Genomic DNA, 15,516 nt, shown 5'->3' on the forward strand with positions numbered 1-15,516 from the left:
GAGCCGCAAACTGGCGAAATCAGGGGACTATGACCAGCCTAATTCGCCGGCAGGTCTCGATGACACCAAGTTGACTCGAACCGCTCTGGCAGGATACAGGGGACCATAGTCAGCCTAATCCGCAATCCTGGCAGGTCTCGGGGACACAGAGTCATCCGAGCTGCAATTCTGGCAGGTCTCGGGACACCAAGTCTGCCGAGCCGCAAATCCTGGCACTCACGGTCCGAGCGTCCCCGAAACTCGTGAGGCGAAGTCAAGTGCACTGACGGAAACTGAAATCAGACTAGATGTCCGTAGACATCGGTTCGACTGTGGGTAATCACCATAAATAAATGGGTACATGGTGGTCTAACTAGAAAATCTGATAATTCTCTGAAATCTGATAAATTAACTGTAGTCTCAATGCTACTGCTATTTTGTTATATAAAGCTCAAGGTCTGCTGCTAATATAACCTCAATAATATATGTAACTCAAAGTATTTAACAGTATAAAACATGCTCAAGACTTGCAAGAATACTGATTCAAGATCAAATAATGAAATTCGCTTATATATAAACTTATTTATATAAAATCCTTTATAAAACCATTTACGTAAACTCATTTATATAATTATCTATATAATTTATTTATATAAAATCATTTATGAACGAAAGTCCACTCACTGATGGTCCAAGCTAGTTGGACCCTTCGAAGTCCCTCCTGCGGGTCAATCGGACCTCTGGTGCCTGATTAACCATGAATAATAAATTAATAAACCGCGGAATAAAAAGAACTTAAATTAAACACCCTGCCCCCGACTCTTAGAAATACGTGCATTCGTTTCAAGTTACTCCTATGTCCACATTAGCCTTTCAGACACTTAGATCAGTTTTGGAAGACCCTATGCTTAACTAAGCGATAAACCACCAGACCGGCCCATCCGGGACCCCGTGGGTCCACGGTCTCCAAAGGCCAATTTGGGCTTCTCTGAAGGTTCCTCACAGAGGAGGAACCATGTCCCACGAATTTGGTCCGAAACGGACGGTCGGATTGGCTAAAATCGCGTTATCGCTTAAAATCCAAACCCTAGCCCCAGGGTTCGCGATTTCGGAGTATCCGGGACTCCGATTAGCAATCCGTCAAATCCTACACGATTCTGGAATCATGTAGTACGACATATCCAAAATTCAGTGCGATCCGACGATTAGACGACACTGCACCCAAGGATCGCGTGATATGGAAAATCCGTTCGGGGCTCAAACGGACTCTGAATTGAGATCCGCGAAATCCTACACGCTCGTGACGACACGAGGATCACAAAACTGCACAGAATTACTTCACCACCCTCTCCGATGCACTGCCTCACGCGCGGCCAGATTTGGGTGTCCTAAGCGATTTCGGGTGGTCGAAAAATCTCGAAACCAAGACTCCAAACTACTATCCTAGGTGAAACACCCCATTTGGAGTCACTTTTGTTCTTGGACATACCCCAAAAAGTGACCAGAAATAGTAGATCACGGCGGCCGAAGTTTCGGCCGAAGTTTTAGAGCTAAAATCGATCGAAACCCATAGATCCATCAGCTCGAACACGAAAAATAGCTGAGAAACCATAACTTACTCGATCGATTTAGTGGAGAATTGAAGGAGAAAAACGAGCTGGAAGTTCAAACTGGAAAGTCGGCAACAATGGCAGATTCCTGCCGATTCCGGCCACGGCAGCGGCAACGACGGGTCAGGAATTGTCGGCGGTCGAGTGGTGGTTCGTTTGGCACCGGTCCCAGAGATCGGCTCCAAGTGTGGCGGCTGCTAGGACGACGGAAGCGAGCGGAGGTCGTGGGCGAGGTCGAATCGGGAGGAGAGAGAGAGAGAGAGGAGAGAGAAGAAGGAGAGGGATAAAAATCTGACTTTTGACCAAATTACCATTTTACCCTTCGCGGTATTTTGATCGTATCTTCTTCGTTGCAACTCCGATTCGGGTCTACTCTGTGTCTACGGACTCCTTTCGCCGTCTGCTCAACAGCGCAAGCGGAATTACCAAATTCTTTCTCGATCAAAAAGTCAACTTTTTCCCTATTAAATAATGCGAGGGCAAAATTGTCTTTTCGCTAGAAGATATTAATCCTTACTTTTTAGATATTTTGTTATTTTCTTGATATTTTGTTTTGGGTTATTACATTAGAAACTAGAGATATTAAGCTTCAAAATCATCACAAGTTTGCCCATTTTCATTAACGTTTGGTTGGTCAAAATGTCTTACAAAATTTGGCTGGAAAACAGAGGAAGTTGCAAGATTTTTTTGAAGACAATGAACAGTAACCGGAAACAACCCCACTCGCGGTTCCGGCGAGTGGCGGCTGTTCCGGCAGCTTCCGACGCCATATTTTTACTCCATTCGACTCGATTTCTCTATCAGAGTGCGATGGTAGAGGTTTCGGATCGTTTTGAGGGGTTTAGCTTGAAGAGTGGGGTGCACTCTCTATGTTAAGAGAGAAAAATATTTTTATAAAATTAGATTTTCTAACTTCATTTATGTTATTTCTTTTTCAAATCTAGGAACGTGAGAGAACCCAACAATCTCCGAAGGGTAATTTTGTCATTTTAGCTTCTTGGACACGAGGTAGGGTCTCTAACATTTTTTTCCCAATGATTAGACTATATCACTTTGAATCTTGATGTTTATATATAATATTAAATCTAAATATCTTGTTATTTTGTTTGGTGCATATTGTTAGGTGAATATTATTATTATGTTTATTGAGTATTATGTGATGTTGGATGAATATTACTATCCATGTGATTAAATTTGAAATATTATTATCTTAATTTGAATTATTATCATTCAGCCAAGATTAATGAATGTTTGAGCTGCATTACATGTGGATCATAAATACGTTTGTGTTGGGTCTGTTTGTAGTTGAATGTATATCTAAGGAGTAGGAGAAGGCTTTAGATATATCTGAGTAAGAAAAAAAGTAATATATTCAAGTGACAGGAGTATGGCTTGAATATAATGAGGTGATGGGAGCAGGGCCTCTAATGAGAAGTGAAAGTTGAGAAATTCATAAACAAAATAAGCATGGGGTAAGGAACGGATGCACACTAGTTTATATTTTATGGTATTTGGAGCCACAGTGGTAAAATGCATGGTATGGGACATACAGGTTTGATGCCCTAAAGTATGAATTAGTGGGTTTAAAAGGGAGTGAGTTCATGACATCATCGCATATGCATAACATTTTTATCTCTAATTGTTTAATGCATGTCACTTTGATTGGCGGTGATAACTGGCTTTGTGGGGGGAAATGTTATAATACTCTACTGGGCATTATAATGCTCACACCCTAATAGATGGTGCAGGTTCCAATGAAAATTTTGAGGAATGAGAAGTTCCACCAGAGGACTAGATCAGTGTTATTAGTCACTGTTTGTAAAATTATTAAGGAATAAATTGTTGGAATATGACTCTAGCGTGTGTAACTAATTTTGAGCTACTGCAACTCTGACTTTGTATTTATTAAGTAAGTTTGTAATATTACTGGCTCTATTTCCTTAACATATATATTTTTTAAATGAATGCTAAGAGCCAACTAATTAGTCACACCTACAACTAATTAGTCATTAATAGCCAACTGGTAATCTTGATAATATTGACAGCCACATGAATAATAGTATTCAGCAAAAAATGTGAGAAAATGAGATATGCATACAAAAATTCAACTTCGTCCTCCAAAAGATAAGTAGGCGCTGGAAAAAAAATTCAACTTCATCCTCCAAAAGATAAGGGATTGAAGATAATTGGGTGCTAAATGGAAATTTACCTCATAATTCAGTGGTTTATTTTATAGTTGATCCATTTTTATTATCCACGGGCAATGGTTATAATCAGTTTAGCTTTGATTTTCTTCTTGTTTTGAATTAGTTGAGTAGTCCTTTAAACTTGATCTCGTCTGAACTTAAAAACTGGGACGTCCTTCTAACTTACATGTCATTCGTAGTGGAGTTAGAAGATGAAGGATGTTTTCTCGCTATCCTAATCTTTTTTCTGTTTTGTAGGAGGATTTACCCGAATATCTTTCCAAGCATTGGCGGAGCCAATTAAGGCCCACAAGGGTCACTTGACCCTTCTCAACATTTTGAAAATATTATATTTATCTATGTTATCCAAGTTGTTTTATAGCTATATTTACTATATTGACCTTTCTCACAAATGTAAATTGTCTACAATGAACATGAACATGAACATGAATATGACCTATATTTGTTTTCATATCTTCATGTCATTTATATATGTGTGTCATGGATTTTATTTGATTTTCTCATTCTATCTAAAATCAACTTTTAATACTCTTTCATTATTTTTAGGTTGCTAGAATTTGGGTTATACTTACTGAGATATTAAATTTATGATATTGAAATTTAATCATTATAATGAATTCTTATATATTTTTTCCTATAAAAACTAAGTTCATTTTAATTATAAAGCTATTTAAAGTTTACCATCTTTGATAGAATTTCTGGCTCCGCCACTGTTTCCAAGTATTGCTTATCTACATGGATGAAATGGGTGTTTGCACAATGAGGTCAGTAAGCTTCATTGGGCACATAGAATTGTTCATTTTACTCTCCAAATCATGGACAGCTATCAATGTAAGGATTTGAGATTCTATTCAATATGTTTCTGTTTAGGTTGTTTTCCCACATCCTTTCATTTCTTCGAAAATGTGCTCCCAATTTTTTTTTCCCCTATTTTGGAGTAAATTAAAATAAACTAGTGTTTAAGGGATGGATAATATTATCTTCCGCATCAGTAAATAAAAAAGACATGGTTTGCATACTTGGATGGCATATTGGAACCATATTTTCAACCCATGAACCAGACAGCTTTTCGTCTTCTGTCGCAGAAAGAAAAACTAGGGCGAGAGAAAAACATTTGATGAAATACTTGGTGGAGAGATTGGATTTATAATGGTCTTTGTTATTTATAGATCTCACCTTAAAACCTACTAAAATTTATCACTTAATGAAATCCTTCCACATATATGACCTTTTGAATACACCTAGATTTGATTCAACTTTTTTATAATCCAAATTGAATACGCCCATATTTGAATAGACTTTTTAAAAGTTCATACAAGTGGAATTGAATATACCCAGACTTGTAAAATCTTTTTTAAAATTTGTATAAATTCAAATTAAATATACCCGGATTTTTAAAATCTTTTTAAACACTTTATAATCCTAATTGAATACACCCCCCTTAATTCAAAGATAATCCCTATTTTCGAATCGGGCGTGACAAATTAAAAGATTAATTATGGAATTAATATTGACATATAGAAATATTGGATTGGGTTTTTAAATATGATTTGAAAAGAAAAGTACAAAATAGCCCAAAAGGCTATTGGACCCAAGGGATAAGTGGCATAAGATGACATGACCCATCGACCAAATGGAGCCCTAAATACCCACCCAATTGCCTTTTGTGTTGTCCTATACAAGCTAAGTGTTGGAGAAAACCTAGTTAGGGTTTTTGGTTTCCTACTTTGGTTGATGAGTGATCATCTTTGTATCTCACCTTCTGTAAACCAAAAATTGGTCCAATCAAGAACTAGCATCCATACTTCTTGATTGCCTTCTCTTCATCCACTACAAGAAAAATGCCCATTTGCCACAAATATTTGAGATGGTCGACGCGACCCTCACAAATACATGTAATTTTATGCGCGGATGATTTGCGCCAAAATGATTGCCACACTTTAATTAGTAATGTCGCATCTCACATCGCAAATAGGTTTGGAAGTGTTAAATTTGTGATGTTACTTGATTGCTGTCATATATCTCCTCTTAGGATGGGAGACAAACCGTCAAAACTCAAAATTTTGAGGAGGCTCTCAGTTTCTCGCACGAAATAAAAAAAGCCCAATATCTTATGACTAGTCATAGACCCAAATCAATACTCTTATGCTTCTGATTACTCTTAGCCCCAAATCGATACTGAAAAAGGCCAGATATCACTACAACAATCGGTTGGTTCAATTCTTCTCTTATTGGCGCTTAGGCTCTTGTCTTAGGGGATCCCATCGCTCGTTTGGTTGGTTGCTCGAAGGGCTATCTGATCCGATCAACTGCGTAAGCCGTAGCGCATGTAAGCTTCCTCTATCTCTCTCTTCTTGATTCTCTGTCTCTCCTTCCCTCTATCAGTCTCTCTATTTTAGCTTCTCTAATTTATTTGTGTTTTGAATTTCATGTATTGCTGCAAAATTTATAGGTTTTCAGCTAATTCAAAGAGACAATTCTAACTTTATTAATGACTTCTAGATTTTGGGAACCCTAACTCCTCTTATCAAGGTATGTATTTGGTGTGGATTTTTTTCTCAAATTTTTTTTTCATTAGTTTTATGCTTTTCCAAACCATTAGTTTACACTAAGCCGAAGAGATTAGGACAACTTCTTGAATTTTATCAGCTTTTCGCATCTAATAACTCTACTTGCAACGGAAATATATTAGGATCATATAAATATTTATACACACACACACATATATATAGGAATTGATTGATTTTGCTCCCTTTTCCTATTTGGTTTCCCCTGTTGTTTTACACTGAACTACCATGAAACTTAGCCCCAAATTTTCTATGTTTGTAATTGTGTGAATAGGCTAGGATTTATCATAATAATGAGTCTTTGAATTTGACCACAGTTTGGTTTGAAGTTGGCGTATTAATAGGGAACTTGATTTGTTTTGTCCATAGTTATATAAAAAAGAAAGTGACTTGGATTGAAATCTTAGACTTGTTTTGCCCTGACTCTCATATTCCCATTCAACTCTGTATGTGGATGAATAAGAAATTTCAGTTAAGAGGGTGAGACAGAGAGAGAGAATAGAAAACAAAGAAAGAAAAATATCAAAAATAAGGCACACAATATCCCTTTACATGCTAAGACAGCTAGGCATTGTGTACCCTCTTAACCAAAACAGGGAACACATCCATTTCCCCTTCCTTAGTATATGGACACCTATCCCTTCATATCAGCACCATTCATGCCCCTCTCTCTCTCTCTCTCTCTCTCTCTCTCTCTGGGTGATGTGTTTGCCCTTTTGTTTGTTCAGCACATAGCTTGATTGGATCATCATGGGAGGTTTTAATATGAGATTTTTCTAGACTTTCTGTGGCCTTCCTTCTAGAGATGTTTTAGTTAGTAGATGTAAAGCAATAGTATATGCTGCATGTTATTGGACTTAATTGCACATGATCTTCAAGATACTTTTCTCATGCTTTCTTATATTAGTTAGCATATGTGTAGTTTTTACTGTTCAGCCAAGTGGACTTGGGAATCTCTTGCCTTTCCCAATTGAAAAAGAAATTGGAAGCTACCTAGCTTCACTCTTTTTGTATAGTAACAGGATAAAATTAAATAAATTAAAAGAAAGAATAGTTTTCATTTAGTTTTTACAAATGCTTTTAAGTTGGTGAAAAAAGAATTCACACCATTCTGGTATTTCTTTGAAAAAATTGAAAATTAGAACTGGTTTCATTTGGAACTAAAGCACTTTGGGTTTGTTAAGGTTGTTTTTATTATTTCAATTAGTATTCATAATTTTTTTTTATGAGACAAGACAATTAGAATCATCCCAATCTGTCTTTTTTATTGCAGATTCAAAGATTTCAATAAAGAATTGTTTGTGAGAACGATAGCTGTGGTTTACATTGATATAAAAAGCTTAAATTTTAGAAGGTCGGATTGCCTATCTCCCACAACTTTATGTTTCTACAAATATTATTGTCTAGTATTGATTGGTAGATATTATTTCTTCTTTCTTCTTGGATAATTGCAGATTCAAAGATTTCAATAAAGAATTGTTCGTGAGAACGATAGCTGTGGTTTACATTGATATAAAAATCTTAAATTTTAGAAGGTCGGATTGCCTATCTCCCACAACTTTATGTTTCTACAAATATTATTGTCTAGTATTGATTGGTAGATATTATTTCTTCTTTCTTCTTGGATAACTGCAGATTCAAAGATTTCAATAAAGAATTGTTCGTGAGAACGATAGCTATGGTTTACATTGATATAAAAAGCTTAAATTTTAGAAGGTCGGATTGCCTATCTCCCACAACTTTATGTTTCTACAAATATTATTGTCTAGTATTGATTGGTCGATATTATTTCTTCTTTCTTCTTGGATAACTGCAGATTCAAAGATTTCAATAAAGAATTGTTCGTGAGAACGATAGCTGTGGTTTACATTGATATAAAAAGCTTAAATCTTAGAAGGTCGGATTGCCTATCTCCCACAACTTTATGTTTCTACAAATATTATTGTCTAGTATTGATTGGTAGATATTATTTCTTCTTTCTTCTTGGATAACTGAAGATTCAAAGATTTCAATAGCTCTGGTTTACATTGATATAAAAAGCTTAAATTTTAGAAGGTCGGATTGCCTATCTCCCACAACTTTATGTTTCTACAAATATTATTGTCTAGTATTGATTGGTAGATATTATTTCTTCTTTCTTCTTGGATAACTGCAGATTCAAAGATTTCAATAAAGAATTGTTCGTGAGAACGATAGCTGTGGTTTACATTGATATAAAAAGCTTAAATTTTAGAAGGTCGGATTGCCTATCTCCCACAACTTTATGTTTCTACAAATATTATTGTCTAGTATTGATTGGTAGATATTATTTCTTCTTTCTTCTTGGATAACAAATAGAAAATAATGGACAAGAGTTGGATAGATATACGAGATTGAACACCTACGCAATATCTCACTGGAGTTGATAAATTTTTGGATTTTGCATTTTCTAAAAATATGGATGATACAAGGATTTATTGTCCATGCAAGAAATGTCACAATCTTTATTTGTTCACAAGGGATGTAGTAAGAGGGCATATAATATGGGATGGGTTTATGTCCAAGTACAAAAATTGGACTCAACATGGAGAAGCACTGCTATCATTATATGCAAACCAAGTTACTAACGTCACTTTTGATTCGGTTGTTGGTTATGATATGATTGGAATGATACATGATGCATTTGGGCATCCAAATGCATATTTTATTTTCGGGAATGATAGACCAACAGAAAATGAAACATAGTGAGGGGCTGAATGGTGAGGGGCCAATTGGTTAGGGACCAAATGGTGAGGGGCCGAATGGTGGGGGACCAAATGCTGAGGGGCCAAATGATGAAATTAGAAGATATTTGAAATTGTTACAAGATGCTGAACGTCCTTTGTATCCAGGATGCAAAAATTTCACAAAACTGTCTTTCATTGTTCGGTTATTACATATGAAAGTGGTTTGTGGATGGACGGACAAGTCAGTGACATTGTTGTTGAGTTTTCTAAAAGAAGCTTTCCCTAATGGAGTAGAACTACCAAACTCTTATATGAGGCTCAAAAGATAACTATTGAATTAGATTTCACATACAAGACATGGAATGCATGTCCTAACAATTGTATGTTATTTAGAGATGAGGATGAGGAACTTGAAAAATGTGACATTTGCCAAGAATCTAGATATGAACAGCTAGAAGGTGAGTCTGGAAATGTTCAGAATTTGGATAGAAAAATACCAGCTAAACAAGCAAGATATTTCCCACTAAAGCGAAGATTACAAAGACTTTTTATATTTTCTAAAACAGTGAAATGGCATACAGAGGAACATACTAATGATGGTGTGCTAAGTCATCCAACTGATACAACTGCATGGAAAACATTTGATGTGAAGAATCCATATTTTGCTAGTGATAGTCGTAATGTTAGGCTTGGTTTAGCTTCAGATGGTTTCAATCCGTTTAGAACAATGTCCATAAATCACAGTACATGGCCTGTTATTCTAATTCCATATAATTTGCCACCATGGATATGCATGATGTAGCCTTTCTTTATTTTATCTGTTCTCATTGATGGCCCTAAAGGACCTGTTAATAAGATTGATGTATTTCTACAGCCGCTAATCGATGAGCTAAAAGAATTGGGGCATGAAGGTATCCTTACTTATGATGCCTCTAGTAATCAAATGTTTAAACTATATGCTGTGTTGTTTTGGACTATCAACGACTTTCCTACCTATGGGAACTTATCGGGTTGGAGCACTGGAGGAGAGAAAGCATGTCCTTGTTGCAACATTCACATTAGATCTCATTGGTTGAAACATGGAGGGAAGTATTGCTATATGGGTCATCGTCGATTTTTACCTAGAGATCGTAAATTTCTTAAAGATAGAGTATCTTTTAATGGCACGCGAGAATGGAGGCTCACTCTCACTAAATTTTCTAGAATTGATGTAAGAAGGCAATTGCAGAATGTACTTACAGAGTATAACAAGGAAGACCTTGGAAAAAGGAAAAGAGATGAAGATCAGAATATAAATAATGGATGTTTTTGGAAAAAGAAAAGTATATTTTTTGAGTTACCATATTGGGAGCATAATTTGATTCGTCACAATCTTAATGTCATGCACATTGGGAAATTTTTTGTGATAAAATACTTTGGACTTTATTGGGTGTTGCTAGAAAAACAAAGGATAATTTAAAAGCCCAACGTGATTTAGAAGAAATGGGCATTAGGAAACCATTACGCCCTCAACAATGAGGTTCTAAGAAAGCATACTTAGCTCCTGCATGGTTTACTATGAATAAGGACAATAAATATATGTTCCTTAAGGTATTGAAGGGAGTGAAGTTTCCAGATGGTTATGCCTCTAATATTTCTCAGTGTGTACATTTGAAAGAGTGAAGTATATAGGGTCTTAAGAGTCATGAAAACCACATTTTAATGCAACAATTACTTCCTATAGCAGCACGTAGAACTTTGCCTAAGAATGTAATTGAAGTATTAATTGAATTGGCCAATTTCTTCAGACAGTTGTGCTCCAAGTAAACATGCCGTCTGATTTAGAAAATATTAAAGACCGAATTGTGTTTATAATTTGTCATTTGGAGAAGATCTTTCCATTATCATTCTCTAATGTAATGGAACACTTGCCTATACATCTACCTGAGGAAGCATTGGTTGTTAGAGCTATTCAATTTCAATGGATGTATCCCATTGAGAGGTATGTAATATTCTAATTTAAATTCTTTTACATATAAATTAATTATTTTTAAATCCTAAATAGTGTTTTAATTTGTTTGTTGTAGGTATCTATTAACACTTAAACGTTATGTGAGGAATCGTGCACGCCCCGAAGCCTCAATTGTTAAGGGATACTTGATGGAAGAATGCATGAACTTTTGTGCAAGATACTTGAATAAGGCGAAACAAAATCTAATCGACCATGTCGAAATGACGATGGTGGCAGTGACTTTGGCCGTCCTTTAGGTAAATGAGTTAAAATACACCTTGACGATGTTAAGAGGGTACAAGCACATAGATACGTGCTAGTGAACATGGATGTTGTCACACCTTTCCGAAAGTAAGTAGCATAAGGTTCTGATTTTTTTATATAAAAAATTGCAATTAATTAATTCTTTCTAACTTGTTATCCTATACAGCCAACACCTCGAAATGCTTCAAGATGAAATGCCTCGACAAACCACTCACTATATTCAAAAAGTTCACAATGAAACATTTCACACATGGTTTAAGAACTATGTAAGTACTCTAAGTCATTTGTGGCTAAAGCTAGATACATGAGTAGATTAATTTATAATTATATTTATGTTTCTTTGGTATATATAGGTGACGACACAGAGAAGAACTTCTAATATGGTGTTTTCTGAAGAAATCATTAGTTTGGCCACTGGTCCTGATGAGTTTGCATGAAAATTTAAGGGATATTTTGTCCATGGTTTTAGATTTCGTACAAAGCAGAATGAAAAACATAGAACCACTCAAAATTCCGGTGTTGTTTTGAAGACAAATACTATGAGTTATGCTAGTGTAAGAGATCAAAATCCTCTGTAACATCCCACATTGACCAACGGAAAGGGGGTGATATGCCTTATATGTATATGCTCGTCTCTATCTAGCACGAGGCCTTTTGAGAGCTTACTGGCTTTGGAGTCATAGGAACTCCGAAGTTAAGCGAGTTTGGGCTAGAGCAATCCTAGGATGGGTGACCCACTGGGAAGTTACTCGTGAGTTCCTAAAAACAAAACCGTAAGGGCAGATTGGGGGCCCAAAGCGGACAATATCGTTATACGGCGGAGCCGATCCTGGGATGTGACATCATCGATCAGGTGATGTGACATTTCATGGAGTGTTGACAGATATCGTTGAAATTCGGTACACCAGTACCTTGAAATTTGTCTTGTTCAAGTGCGATTGGGTTGATAGTTGTAGGGGCCTTTTTCTTCTGGCAGCTACAAATGGGCTGAGCTGCCGTAAAGAGTAAAATAGATGAAATTACCCCCTGTGTCTGAGTTCAAAGATCAGACCCCAAAATATTTAGAAAGGATAGTAAAAAGCCTTATGAAACACCTTGGTTACCTTCACCAACAAAAATAATGGTTGCTTACAGATAAATTCTTAGTTCTTACGGTAGAATGGGTGGCTTGAGTGTTTTTTGGCAACTTGATAGAGACTTTGTCAGTCTGCCAGAAGAGGGAAAATAGGGAAAAAAGATGAATAAAGCACGAATTTGCTGGGTTTTGCAGGTTCTTGCTCTCTAGATGTGGTTGATGCTTATTGGGTAGAGGAGGCCTCTTTTATAACCGCTGGAAGTTGACACTTTCCAAGAAACCCTAATGGTTTATATCCAATTTGGCCCAATCTCTCCCTCCCTTTCTCCTCTCCTCCCTTGACTTTTCCCATCTTGGTGAAATTTCCTCAGTCTATTTGTACAAAATTATGGATTTTTGGGAGCTCAAGGCCATTTTTCGCAACTGTTTTAGATGTGGTTGATGCTTATTGGGTAGAGGAGGCCTCTTTTATAACCGTTGGAAGTTGACACTTTCCAAGAAACCCTAATAGTTTATATCTAATTTGGCCCAATCTCTCCCTCCCTTTCTCCTCTTGGTGAAATTTCCTCAGTCTATTTGTACAAAATTATGGATTTTTGGGAGCTCAAGGCCATTTTCCGCAACTGTTTTAGTAGGAGACTCCCTTTCTCAGCTATTTCCCCTTTTCTTTCCTTCCTCCTTCCATGGCTAGATCTGATCAAGGAAAGCAAATGGATATATATGCTGGTTCGAAGGGTGCCTCTCCTCCTGGTAGCTTGCACGCTAATATCCCTTGGTTCTTCGGATGTTTTGTGCTTGGAACTTGTTCATTCCCATGTGCTGGAGCTTTCCAGCAGCTCTGCATATGTGGACATCTTGCTCCCTTAGTGGCTTCTGTTTTTTCAGCAAGGGGTTGAGGCTTTTGCTGCTTCGCATTTCTAATTGTATGGGCCTTCTAAGATAGCAAGTGAACTTACCAAATAAATGGGCTAATCTCATCAAGTATTGTGCTATATTGGTTAATTTAATGGACCATTTTGGGCTGAGGTAATGGGCTATTTTTCTCCTTCGTGCTTATCCACATATTTGGGCTTAAGAAACGGGCTTGGGTTCCAATGCTCCCAAGCAACCCAGGACCTCCATTTTTTGGCCCATCAATGGGCCTCATAACAACTTATGACCATCCATACCACAACCCACTCAAGCAAGCCCCAGACATTTGAGTGGGTTCGGCCCACTTAGGCTTGTAGCGTGGTTGGGTGTGAAATAATAATTTTCTGCTTGGCATGGCATGTTGCTTGACCTATTTTTTCAATTATGATGCTTGACGGGGTAATTAGCATGGATTTGTAGAGCTGACGCATTTTATAATCTTAATCTCGATTCCTAGCATGACGGATTATTTATTTGGCATGGCATGCGGAGTGTGACTCATGCATGGCGGATCTTTGTGTGCTCCAAATTGGGTTATTTCTCAATAATATATCGCTTTGAGCCGGGAATTTATTTAGGCCCAACCGTGGATTTTTTTGGGCCCCAACAATAGTCTTGTGGGTGTGAAAGAGGATGAGTTTAAATTAACATTGGTGAACTTTAATCATTTGTTGTACAAAGAGAATGGAATAGGGGACGAGCCTTTCATTTTGGCACAACAAGCAAGACAAGTTTGTTATGTGCAAGACCCTTTGGATTCCGATTGGCATGTTGTTCTTACGATGAGTGTCAGAGATCTATTTAATATGTATTCGAAAGATTCATCTCGTACTCCTACAGCGGCACCTCAAGTCAAGCTTTACGCAAGCCAACAATTGGATGAAACTATATATTTGCAAGATAAAGATGTTAATTGGGTTCGACAAGGAGTGGAAGGAACTGTTGTGGAGACAGATGTTGTTGAAAATCTTGTTGAGATGGAAGAATCTGATTGACCATTATATATTTATCCTTACTATAATTTATTTTATTTTCCTTAATATATAAGAATAATTTAGTATATGGAGTGTGTTTTAATGGTAATTGATGTCTTGCTGAGGTTTATAATTTAATTAAAATTTTTTTTTTTATACTTCTCTTTGTTGGATTTTTTTATATATAATTATTTTATTTCAGTGGTTTATGGCTCCTAACAGAACAAGAGCTATGTCAATGGAGGAATTGCTTCCCCCATCTCCTTTGAGACGTAAAAAGGGCAAGCACCAAGCACGAACATCTCAACAACGTAGTTCGAGTTTGAGTCAGCCTCAAGTTACTTCATCAAGATAGCTTACTTCCTCGGTTCAAAGTGAACAAGCATCTACGGTGAGATGTCAACGCGCTTTGCCAGAGACACAACTATCTCAGCAAAATGTTGTTGCTTCTGAGGATGACCATTTGACAGGACAACCAGATGAGTCAGGTTCTTATGTGCTTAAACTCATTATCTTCATTTTATTTAATGATATTTCTCATTATTAAAAGTTTTTCAAATACATAATTATTACTAGGGCAAATGGAATCTGAAGATATTAGTAAATGATATGGTGCTGCTCAGAGTATTCCTCAATGGGGGATTGGAAACATATTGCATGTTACGTTTGATCCTGAGTGGAAGCCGCTAATGCATCATTGTTTAGTTCATAGCTTGGAATCATAGCACGAAATGGAAAAAAAATTCCTCGAAAATATCCTACATGGAATTACATGCCTGATGATATATTAGACGACATTTGGAAGGATATCACAGTAAGCTATACTTACAAAACCTTCTAATTTTTGATAATGTATGTGTATTCAGTTTGATTGATAATTGAAATGTTATAATTGTATGATAATACAGATGCCCCTGAGGCATATAAATTTCATTGTCGAAAGGTAGTTGGTAATAGATGGAGGGATTGGAAGTGCCGACTAAAGCGAAAATGGTATGACAAATATGACACTGATGAACAATGCTTAGCCATCACTCCTCCTCAGGTGCTCACAGAGTAGTGGAAAACACTAGTAAAATATTGGGGTCTTTCAAAAGTAAAAGTAAATATCTAATAAGTTTATAGTTTATGTTTGTAGGAGAGATGAATTATCATTGATAAAACCATCTTATAGGATTGTTCTAAGACGAATAAGGTCAATCGTGCATAAGGAGGTGCTCCACATAGGACTGG

Source organism: Prunus dulcis, chromosome 5 (assembly GCF_902201215.1).
Source record: "Prunus dulcis chromosome 5, ALMONDv2, whole genome shotgun sequence".
In the NCBI taxonomy this organism is placed as follows: Eukaryota; Viridiplantae; Streptophyta; class Magnoliopsida; order Rosales; family Rosaceae; genus Prunus; species Prunus dulcis.